This window comes from Sciurus carolinensis, chromosome 7 (assembly GCF_902686445.1).
Source record: "Sciurus carolinensis chromosome 7, mSciCar1.2, whole genome shotgun sequence".
Lineage (NCBI taxonomy): Eukaryota > Metazoa > Chordata > Mammalia > Rodentia > Sciuridae > Sciurus > Sciurus carolinensis.
Window position 1 is genome coordinate 10633194 of NC_062219.1, and position 12430 is coordinate 10645623.

At 40.7% G+C, this 12430-nt stretch overlaps 1 pseudogene; it reads left to right on the top strand.

Annotated features, from left to right (window-relative positions):
* Nucleotides 1-10721: 10721 nt before the first annotated feature.
* LOC124989143 (60S ribosomal protein L22-like) lies at nt 10722-11080 on the top strand (annotated as a pseudogene).
* Nucleotides 11081-12430: the final 1350 nt, after the last annotated feature.

The window sequence follows — 12430 nt, forward strand, 5'->3', positions numbered from 1 at the left end:
GATTTATGAATATATTCCTTCCTTCAAAAGGCTTGCACTCTGTCAAAAATTTTTTTTGCTTTGGAAAAGTAACACCTTGAACATTATGAGTTATTCAGACCTTTGTATGAATATATTCCAGATCCATTCCCAAAAGCCCTTTTTTGATGCCACACAGAGGAAGAGAGAGAAGTTATGGGCACTGGAGAAAAGAGATGAAGCAGGAGTGACCGCAGTGACGAGGGGGGGACAAATTCTATTCACTGAACAGCATCCCCTCAGAAACAGCCCTACGGATTAATGAACTGAAGGTCTGAAGAGGAGCACATACCTAAATGTGGCAAAAATTTCTTTCCAAAACAGTTTGGTCTTGTGGGTTCTCGACCCATTCCTAAAGGCTGGGTCCCAGGGTTTGTAATTGCTACATGATTTAATTGACCCTTGGAAGATGAAGATGAACACTGAGAGAGTATGGGGACTCTTCCAGGCAGACCCAAGATAATTCCGTGGTTCTGTGGTTGCATAGGACAAGAGTGATGTACAGCATGTTTTCCTCCCTGGTACCTGTGCTATGGATCCTCTAAGGTCCAGAACAACGCTGGTACAATGCAGGAGGAGAGAGGGAGGGGAGGGTACTGAAGGCCCCAGTCCCGCTGAGCCTGCCGCTCAGGGCTCCTCAGGGTCCCTTTGATGGCAATGACAAGGACTAGTGGGTGCCGGAGATAGAGTTTACCTCACCCAAGGTGGGTGCTGTGGAGAAGAGGAGAGGTGAGGAGAGGAGGAGGAGGGGGAGGAGAGGGAGGGAGGGGAAGCAAGAATCACATAGACAACCAGACACTGTTACTAGAAACTTCAAGTCCAGGGAAAAAATGTTGCAATTCATAATTTATCCTTTGATACATTTATCCTTAAGTAGGCTAGACTTGTCATTGTGAGATAATTCATAGAAATCACAGAAATTTAGGCTCAAAGTTAAAACTGTAAAAGATTTCTTAGACTTCCTAATTAATAAGTTTTCTGCTGACCATCCACGGGCAAATTCCTTGGACAATTGGCGCACCTGCCTCCATTTTATTTCAAAATCCCGGCCACATTCTGATTTCTCATCTCATCTGACCACTGGGAAATTTCCATCTATGATTTTTAGCATCCTTCTTTCTCCCAGGAAAACCTCATTTTCTTTTATCAACTTCCGTCCGCCTCACTTCTGTAGGAAACATATGCTGATCCCTGAAGCAAGGTGTTCCGTATCATTCCACTCTTGCTGAGTAAAGCTGGGCAGATTGCCCATTTAGATGAACTGAGCCCTTCAAAGTGCCCAATATATATGAAGGGATTTGGGTGGGGGCTGGGTTGCAGGAACCTCCCACAGTCTTTGACCCCAATGAGCACCTACCAGCAGAGCCTTCTGTTTCTTTATTTGTCAGAGGAGTTGAATGGACCAATTGGGCCACCAATGGCTCTTTTGAATCTCAAACTTTCTTTTCTCTCTCCACAACTTCCCTGAGACCACTCTTGCCTGAAGCGCCTTCTACACTGGCCTTTTCCCTTCACCAACTTTCCTCCAGCCACCAGCTCTGCAGACAGATCTTGTTCCTTTTCTTTCAAGTCACTTCCCTGAGGCCATTCAGGCTCACCACCACCGGGCTCCTGGGTACAACCACTCTGTCCTGCCCTGATTCACTTTAACTGGTTCATCTCTGTGCCTGTTCACGTCCTTCCCCTGAATGCCTAGTCTGACTCCTGACTCAACCTCCCTGAGAAGCGGTTTCCATTCGAATTCTTTTTTCCACTCGTCTCTCACCTACCTTTCTGCCTCTTTTTTTTTTTTTTTTTTTCAAAGCTGATGATCAGAACCAGGGCCTCTCACTTGCCAGGCAAGAACTCTACCACTGAGCGACACCCCGGCATACCTCTCTCAGCCCCTTTGTGACGCCTTCTGCTCACAGTTCCCGTTCCTCCAGTGAAACAGGAAACCACCCGTGGGTGCCACTACTTAAACCCTGGTTATGTTGCATGGTAAACATTCCTGAAGGTTTGTGAGCCTGCCCCTCAAATGAGTACTTGAGGAGGGCATCCTATGGTTTTGCCTTTCCAGAGCCGAACATAGGGCCTGGTCCTCCCGTGAGTGATGGACTTCTAAAGCCAGTCAGAGGATGACCAGGCAATGCCCTTCCCCAAGCATGGCACCAATGTGACTGGTATGTTTGCACTTCTCTGACACTTTCTGAGCCACCACAGGGTCCCTGTGTGTGAGAACGCGTCCATTATTGCCAGTCCATTATTCTAAGAAAATTGTGCTGAATCCTCATATCACCACAGGGTCAGTGATCTTGGAAAATGAACTTGTAGAACTTTATTTTGCAGGACTTGAGCCAGCCACTCAGCTCGTCTGAACACTCCTCCTGGTGCTCTGAACAGGGGCAGGATCATGAGGCTGCAGAGGCCACCCTCCCACGGTAGGGTGGTACGCCAGCACTCTGTCCCCAGTCAGAACCTCCTCCATGTTCCTGCCTTGCAAAATGTGGGATTCTTGCCTTGGGATGTTCTGTAAGAAAAGTCCTCTCCTCCCTTGAATGAGGGTCAAAGACCCAGAAGCGGCTATCACAGATTACTGCAATAGTTTCTATCCATGAATAATGTCTGGAGCAACACGGGGCCACAGATTTTTGTGAAGAGGAGCACACCTGTCATTTCTGGCTGGAATGCAGCAGCCACAGCGGCCATCCCACATGCCGGGCTTTGTCCAAGGAAAATGCACTGTTGGGAAAGCTTTCTCACTGTCCTGCCAAAGCACCCAAAGTGATTAAAATTACTAGCTGTAGATATTGGATATTTCTTCACATTACTGAGAAATAAAATGATTAGCATGGTTGATCTAAAAACAGGCTAATTGCAGTTGAATTGATATGTATTTTCCAGATATTTTGGTTTAACATCTAATTTTTTTTTTCATTCAAATATAAGATGCCATTATGTGACATCCATTCCTGGCATCATATTATTCTATCAGGATCTAATATAATTTTTTAAAAAGTTTTAAATTTAAAAGTTTTGTGGGAAATGTATAGGCGGCCTTCAGTTGAAAACTCCACAGTGAAGCCAGATGAGGCAGTGGACACCTGTAGTTCCAGCTCCTCAATGGGCTGAGGCAGAAGGATCCCTTGAGTGCACAAGTTCAAGACTAGCCTGAACAGCATACAAGACCTCATCCCAAAAAAACAAAACAGTCCACAGTGGCAGTTGCTAAAAGTTCAATAGCAGGAGCCTGGCAGTGAACTTGAACTCTCTTCAGAGCAGAGTTGGAGCTCCAGCACACTCAGGAATCCTTGTTGTCATTGTTCTAATTAGAAGACAACGAACACACTGTATGTTCACAAAAACACTTGACGCAGGCAGGTGCGGTGGCACACACCTGTAATCCCAGCAACCTGGGAGACTGAGGCATCACAAGCTTGAGGCCAGTCTGGGCAACTTGGTGAACTCTGTGTCAAAATAAAAGAATTAAAAGGAGGTAGCTCAGAGGGAGAGCACCCACCTAGTAGGTGTGAGACCCTGGGTTCAGTCACCAGCACTGCAACACACACACATAAACCTTTCTCCTTTTCTAGTAGTTCAGTCAAAGTTATGTTTTAAAGATCTGAGTACAAGTGAAATAGAATTAACACTTATTAAATACTGTATTGACACTTATTAAAAATGGAGTTTATCAACTCAAAATGGAGCAAGGATCTAGGAATTAGACCTGAGACCCTTCATCAAATGGAAAACAAAGTAGGCCCGAATCTCCATCACATTGGCTTAGGAACCGACTTTTTTAACAAGAACCCATAGTGCAAGAAATAAAAGCAAGAATCAATAAATGGGATAGATTCAAACTAAAAAGCTTTTTCTCAGCAAAGGAAACAATCAATAATGTGAAAAGAGAGCCTACAGAGTAGGAGAAAATTTTTTCCACACACACTTCAGACAGAGCACTAACCTCCAAAGTTTATAAAGAACATAGAAAACTTTACACCAAAAATACAAAGAACCCAATCAATAAATGGACTAAGGAACTGGGCAGATACTTCACAGAAGATAAACAGGTGATCAACAAATATAAGAAAAAGTGCTCATCATCTCTAGCAATTAGAGAAATGCAAATTAAAACCACCCTAAGATTTCATCTTACTCCAATTAGAACAGCTATTATCAAGAACACAAACAATAATAAATGTTGGCATGGATGTGGGGGAAAAGGCACACTCATACATTGCTGGTGGAGATGCAAATTGGTGCAGCCACTCTGTAAAGCAGTATGGAGATTCCTCAGAAAACCTGGAATAGACCCACCATCTGACCCAGCTATCCCACTCCTTGGCCTATACCCAAAGGACTTAAAATCAGCATACTACAGTGATGCAGTCACACCGATGTTCATAGCTGCTCAATTCACAATAGCTAGATTGTGGAACCAACTTAGATGCCCTTCAATTTGATGAATGGATAAAGAAACTGTGGTATAGATATGCAATGGATTATTAGTCATAAAGAAGAATAAAATTATGGCATTTGCTGGTAAATGGATGGAGTTGGAGAATATCATGATAAGTGAAATAAGCCAAGATCAAAAAAACCAAAGGCCAAATGTTTTCTCTGATAAACGGATGATGATACATAACAAGGGAGTGGGTGGCAAGGAGGCAAGAGAAGAATGGAGGAACTTTGGATGGTGTAGAGGAAAATGGGGTGGGAGGGGTTGCAGGAAGGAAAGATAATAGTCTGGGATAGACATTATTACTCTGTGTATGATTACATGAATGGTGTGAACCTACACTGTGTATAACCATAGAAATGAAAAGTAGTACTCCATTTGTGTACAATGAATCCAAATGTAATCTGTAAAAATAAAAATAAAAGATTAAAAATAATGGAGTTTATTGAAAATACCCTGGACCACACCTCCTCATACCTGAGCCACTCTGGCCAAGACCTCTCATGGTTGTTTTTGTTCTTAGTTTGCTAATTTTACTTCACACAGGTCTTTAAAAATTCTTTCCCCGACATCCTACATGTCACAGATGATATCTGTGAGTTGGCAACCAGAGGGAGACTCTAGATGAGACCATGAACAGGGGGATGTTCAATGGAGTCCAGGAGGTCAATGTGGTGTTAGGGGACCCAGGGACTAGAGGGTCCCCAGGGACCAGAATGATCCTAGGGGGAGAGAAATCCACATGTTTTCAGGACCCAGGACATCAACAGGACTTTAATTTCCTTATCTTTCTTATCTACAGCAGCCAAATTCATCAAGTCCAAAATGCTTCAAGCTTGAGGATATATAACTAAGCTTGCATGACTAAATACAAAGGATCAGGGCTAAGATGTTGGCTTTTTTTTTTTTTTTTAGTAGAAAAGGAAAGAAGGGAAGAACAAGGACCCTTCAAACAATAAAGCATTGCTTATTGGGAGCTTTATAAAAGTACAACTTGCCTTTCATTAGACTTCAAATTTACAACCTTCCTGCCAAACTGGCCACAGTCCAAATGTTTAACACCCTCTGTTGGCGAGGCTATGGTGAACAGGCGTCTCAAATGTGGCTAGTAAGAGTGAGAAATGGATCTGGTTCTTTTGGAGAGATTTGATAATAACTAACAAAATTATCAGTGAGTGTGCCCTTTGACCCAGACACCACTTCTAAGTTTTTATTCTACTATCATGTGTCCCAGGTCATGTCTTGTGACATTGTAACAGAAGATTAGGAACAACCCAAGTGATCAGCAGTACAGACCTAGTTCCTGACAACTATGATGTACCATGCATTGGAGTATTATGTGGCCATTAAGCAGAACAAAGATTCCTGCTTTGTGGAGGAACACTTAATGCTACAGTGTGGAGAGACCTGCAAGATATGCCACGTCAAAAAAAAAAAGAAAGGAGGAAATACACGGGAAGGTTAACTCTCTCTTAGGGGGGATTGTCTGTAGACGGTGGAAGGGAGTGGAGAGGAACGCTCTGACTGTAGAAGCCCGACTTTCCACGTACCTCTCTATGTGATTTTTTAAATCAAATAAACATGGTAGATTTTCAAAATAAATAAATAAAGCTAAAACTGAAAAATAAAATCCTTTAATCTTGGGCTGGGGTTGTGGCTCAGTGGTTGAGCACTTGCCTAACACGCATGAGGCACTGAGTTTGATCCTCAGCACCACATAAAAATACTAAATAATTTCTCTGATAAGTGATGCTAATTCACAATAAGGGGGTGGCGCATAGGGAAGAATAGAGTTACTTTAGATTAGGTAGAGGGGAGTGAAGGGAGGAGAGGGGTATGGGGGCAGGAAGGGTAGTGGAGTGAACAGACATCATTACCCCATGTACATCCTGCAATGTGTATAATCAGAAAAATGAGAGATTACACTCCATTTATGTGTGATCTATCAGAATGTATAAATGCATTCTACTGTCATGTACAATAAATTAGAACAAATAAAAAATAAAAAACTAAAGAAACAAAGTAAAGGTATTGAGTTCATCCATGATTAAAAATTTTTTTAAAAAAAATCCATAAATCGTCATCAGCAGGTTTACCCATTTTGGCTTAGGGAGCAAAAGTCAGATAATTGGGGTTGGGTAGGGTGGCAGGTGGTGGATGTCAAAAGCTCAGACCAGATGCTTTGCGACTGGACATTAATCCATTCCCCTCTGCTGCTGTTCTTCAGTTCTGTTCTGTACCTTGTAGCTGAAACGCCAGCGTCACTTTGTCGACCAGTTTCGCTAGCCACGTCCCTGTCTTATTTCCTGGTATTGAATGCCAGCTGTTGAATCCTGCCTGTTGCTCCACCTTCTGAGCCTGGGACTCTTCTCTGCCCCTACACTAGGTCAGTTTTATCTGTCTACCCTCTGAGAGTGGCATCTGGTCCTTCCACTCTTGGCCCATTGCTGTAGCCTGGTTACCTGCTGACAGCTGTAACTGGTGCTGCCTGCCTTCCTGGAAGGCCAAATACCAGCTTTCCCCTGTTGAACCCTCCCCCATGCCTGCCACTTACGGGAAGTTCTACAGGAACCGCAGGCAGCTAGCACTAATTGTCTGCTCGCCACGGGACAGGGCATAGTGCAACGACTCTACAGCACCATCCCACTTGATCTTCCTGAGGATGCTCTGTAGGTAATAAATATCTAGGCAGGAAATATCCCTACTTTACAGATAAGAACATGGAACAATGTGAAGAAAAATAATTTGGGGAAATTATTGTTATGCAATTATCATTATGCAATGAGTAAATGGAGAATCTGGAACTGGACGTGTCTTAGTCCAAAATGAAGGAGTCTCCAGCTGGTTCACATTCCAGGGAAGTCCTGTGGCCATAACCATGTGCTCCAGACCCTGGGTGAAGCCTGCATTGCTGGACCACTCCCCATTGCCTGTGCTGAATTCAGGGTTGCAGTTTGGGTCCAACTTAATAGAAGGGTTAATTCAGAGTCAGACACTACCAGGTTGTTCTACTGTAGTTAACCCTTTCAGGCATCCCCAAACCCAGTTTATGAACTGAATCCTCACCTCGCTTGGCTAGGGACTACCAACAATTTGGAGTGGGAAATGTTAGGTACAAAGAACACATGTATTCAGAAGACTGAAGCAGGAGGACTCCAAGTTAGAGGCCAGCCTCAGCAACTTTGACCCTGTCTCAAAGTAAGATTTTAAAAAGGCACTTGCCTAAAATGCAGGAGATCTTGGTTCTAGTATCACAAAAATAAATAAATAAATAAATAAATAAATACCTGAAGTCTTAGAAAATCCATCTAGAAAAGAGATGTTTATAATTCGTTAAAAGTTCATTGTGAGAAACTGTCATACACAATTTATTATGTTAGCAATCTTCTGTTCTATAATTTGTTTTAATATAATTTATAGCAAAGACTTTTTAAAAGGAACAAGGACCATGAAGGAAATATTCAGATAATGTATTGGGCGAAGTTTGCCGTAATATTTCTGGAAAATAATTTCTATTTTCCTTCCACTTTAGAATTAGATTTTTTAAATTCTTGACTCAAAAAAAATTAGTACATACATTGGTAGATCATTAGAGGAAAACATTAGTTGAGTCTCAATAATTTAGAAATAATGATCACTCAGACAGGAAAAAGGCTGAAGTAAATATACTAATTGAAAGAATAAAACAGCACTAAAATCATTAGTAGGGACACCCTCGAAATCTCAACAGGGTCCCTCAAACACATATGCAACCTTACCCTGAACACATCACACACCAAGAGAGACCCAGAGACACACATTCACAAATACCATTAGAAAATTGAAAACACAGGTATTTGAACAGTGATCAGCCCAACTATATCAAGAATACATGATGTAATAGTAATTGGTACAGATTAAGCATTAGGTTTGGGGATTAGGGTTTTTTGTGTAGAAGTATAAAACAGTCAATCCATTCTATTTGTTTATTATTGGAACTTTCCTAACTGATACCATTTATCATTCCATTTATTGAATTTACCTGAAGAAATGAAGAGCCGTTAAAAATATGTAGACCAATGTAGATTCGGCTGAGTCTGCATTGGTGTGGTTTCATTGCGGTGCATCCTGAAGTCAGATCTAAAGTAAGTGCAGAACTTTGTGATGCCTTTTCTGCTGCTTAAAGATAATTGAAAGCAAAATAATTTCTGAACTATGTGATAACATGATATCCTAATCCAGTTTTCACTAAAGTTTTTGTTCAACATTGAAATCATTTTATGTTTCCAAATCATAAAAGTATTACATATTCATTGTATAAAGTCCAAATTTTTCCTTATTTAAAAAATTTCTATCATATCTGACTCATCAATGAGGGACCAACACAGACACAACCTTGTGATAAATATGTATGTGGAGGTGAAGGTCACTTATTTGGTTTCTGCTCTGTTTAGTGTTCTTTTTTTTATCCTTCCTATGCTGCTGGGGATCAAAGCCAGGGCCTTTCATTGCTAGGCAAGTGCTCTACCACTGAGCTACATTCCCTGCCATTTTTAATTTATTTTGAGATAGGGTTTTCCTATTGCCAAAGCTGGCCTTGAACTGGGAATCCTTTGGCCTTGGCCTCCTGAGTCACTGGGATTACAGGTATGTGCCACTGCCACTGGCTGTATAGTGTTCTTTATCTTGTGTTTTCCTATTGTTCTTTCTTTAACTTTGAAATTGGAAACAGTTATTTTGGCCTTTAAGCATTAAGGCTCTTAAGTTTCTCTCAGAGTTCCATTTTTCTGCATTCTATGGTATATCTTTTGTATAGTAAATGAGATGGAAGATAAAAATAAATATGTGTAAAATCAATAATGATAAGACACTAAGGATAAATAGAATTGGCACCCATACATCACATCACACACAAAAGTCAATTCTAGGTGGATTTGTGAGCTATATGTGAAATAGAAACATAAAAATTTTAGAAACCAGCTTGGGAGAATACAACCCCAGAGACATAAACATTTTCTTAGACAGGAAATAAATATTAAAATCCACAAAGGCAAAATGGACAGATTGGGCTATATTAAAAATAACAGCATCCACTTTTCAAAAGATACCATAATGAGAAGGAAGTGACCAGCCACAGACTAGGAAGAGATATTTGCTAAATATAAAATCACTAAGATATTTGTAACCTAAACATGTGAAAAAATTTTACAATTTTACATTTAAAATTTTTACAAATCAATAAGAAAAAGACATTATTTTTTTCAAAAGACTCAAAAGAATTATACGAGCATTTTATGGAAAAGAAAACAAATGGCCAAGAGATATACAAAATATCTCTGAATCTCATTAGCAATCAGGAAAACACAAATTCATTTTACAACATACAAAACTGGTAAAAATCTGGACTGTGATTGTGGCTCAGTGGTAGAGCACTTGCCTAGCATGTGTGAGGCACTGGGTTCGATCCTCAGCACCACATAAAAATAAATAAAATGAAGGTATTATGTCCATCTACAACTAAAAAAATATTTTTAAAAATTGGCGAAAGTTGAAGTCTAATACTGAGGAGGATGTGGGCAAGGCGTTCTCATATCCTGCTGGTATGTGTATGAATTAGGAGAGTCCCTTTGGAGACCAACTTTGCTTAATGAACATGCCTAGACATTGCCATGAACTCGCAATTCCACTCCAAGGTATAAACTCTAGAGAAATTCTCTTGTTCTGGAGGCCCTTGTGAAAATGCTTAGAGCAACACTCTTCTTGCTAGGGAAAAACCAAAAGTAAGTCAGCGTCCACTAACAGAATACAGAAGAGAAAGCTGATGGAATAGTATACAGCAGTGAGGATGAATAAATTCTAGCTGCGCTCAACCATATAAGAAAATCTCAGAAACATAATTTTGAGTGGAGAAAACAAATTGAAGGACATAGCCAGTATTAGATCAACGATATGTAGTTTAAAAATATGCGCAGCAATGCATTTTCTTTGTGGAACTACAAAGAAGACAAAGAAATGCTAAATATCAAATTTAAGATCACGGTGGAAATAGGTGGGTGGAGTGAGTCACAGAGGACGTCACAGTGGAGATATTGCTCACTCTGTCCCTTCCCTGCACTCAGTGGTGAGGACACAGGTTTATTATTGCACCTTTTTGGAGTTTTTTCCCCCGATATCCTTTATATCTTAGATATTTTTGAAATACCTAAGTATTTGTTTTGCATCTGCCCAGTATTTATAAAAAACAATTTAAGAAATAGAAGGAACTCTTTCTACCTCCTCTGCCGCCATGGCGCCCGTGAAAAAGCTTGTGGCGAAGGGGGGCAAATAAAAGAAGCAGGTTCTGAAGTTCACCCAGCAGGAGATGGAATCACGGACGCAGCCAGTTTCGAGCAGTTTCTCCAAGAGAGAATCAAAGTGAACAGAAAAGCTGAGCATCCTGGCGGAGGGGTTCTGACCATTGAAAGGAGCCAAAGCAAGATCACTGTAACATCTGAGGGGCCTTTTTCCAAAAGGTATTTGAAATATCTCACCAAAAAGTATTTCAAGAAGAATCATCTGTGTGACTGGGTTGCGCGTAGTCCCTAACAGCAAAGAGAGTTATGAATTAGTTACTTCCAGATTCACCAGGAGGAAGAGGAGGATTAAAACTCTTGTAGCTGGAATATTTTGTATGAGTTCTTGAATAAAAAAAATGTGGGAACCAAAAAAGATTGAAAAAATGCATAAATCCTCAGATTGTGGAAGTACACCTCCACCCTTGTTTTTATTTAACAAGTTCATGACTCTAAGTCATGGAGAGTGAGACTGCAAACCACAAAGACAGGGAGAAGAGAGAGTCTGCCTTCCAAGAAACAAGTCCATTTCTCTGCAACAATGCTACTTCCCACAAGCAACTAAACAAGTAAACAACAACAACAAGAACCAAACACACACACAACAGAATCAGGCCCAACTTTTATAGGATGTTAAGCTTTATTAATTGGAGAGACCACTTTAAACAAAAAAGTACCAAGTTCTAATAGAAAATTTGGTACAAAAGTTTAAGTTTACTTAGCATGATAGTAGAAAACACAACAGATAAAAATTTGTTATAATTAAATACTACAAAATCCAGAAATGTAATATAATCTTTAATTATTTTCATTATAACTGATATACCTCCCCAAATACATTTTGTTCCCTACATTCTTTGGCCACATATTTTTGGATCACCTCTTACTGCGATAATGACTGAGTATGGTCTTCGACAAAAAAAAGTAGAAAGATCAATGAGTCTTCTAAACAGAAATTAGTCTTTTGACCTAGTTTAATCCAGTTGGTCAAAATAATGTTTTTGGTCAATCATAATGAAGAAAAGTTTATTTTAGCTTCTCAGTTCATTACTGGTAGTGGTGGGAGAGTCCTCAGATAACTCCGGCCCTTTGATCTCACCGAGAGGGCAAGTTGGTCAAGGTCGACTGGATTTCACTACACCCAACATCCCTCCCATCCCTACCTTGCCAGGGCTGTTCTCAGCAGTAAGGTGTGCCAAGGGCACAGTAGAGCCAAGTCACATGGCTGTGGCCTGGGAGTAGAGCCATGCAGTAGATGGATTCTTCTCCTTGAGGAAGATGCTGATGTTTCTTGGGGTCCACCAAAGGCAGGTTCTCCATAGAAACTGGTGGTCCTGGAGCTGCAAGGAGCTCGAAAGGATCCATACAAATTAGGGTTTCTGAATCTTCGACATTGTATGGCAAGTCAGACTGCAGCAGAGACTGGAAAACCGCACTAACAAGAACAGCAATAATAGAAGAACTGTGATTTTCCACTCATATGTCCATAGAGAGGAAAGAAGTTCTCCAATCTACACAAGTGATGATATAAGAACCCGTTTTTTAAAAAAATTTTTTAGATGTTGCTAGAACTTTATTTTATTCATTTATTTATATGTGGTGCTGAGAATCAAACCCAGTGCCTCGTCCATGCAAGGCAAGCATGTACCACTGAGCCACAACT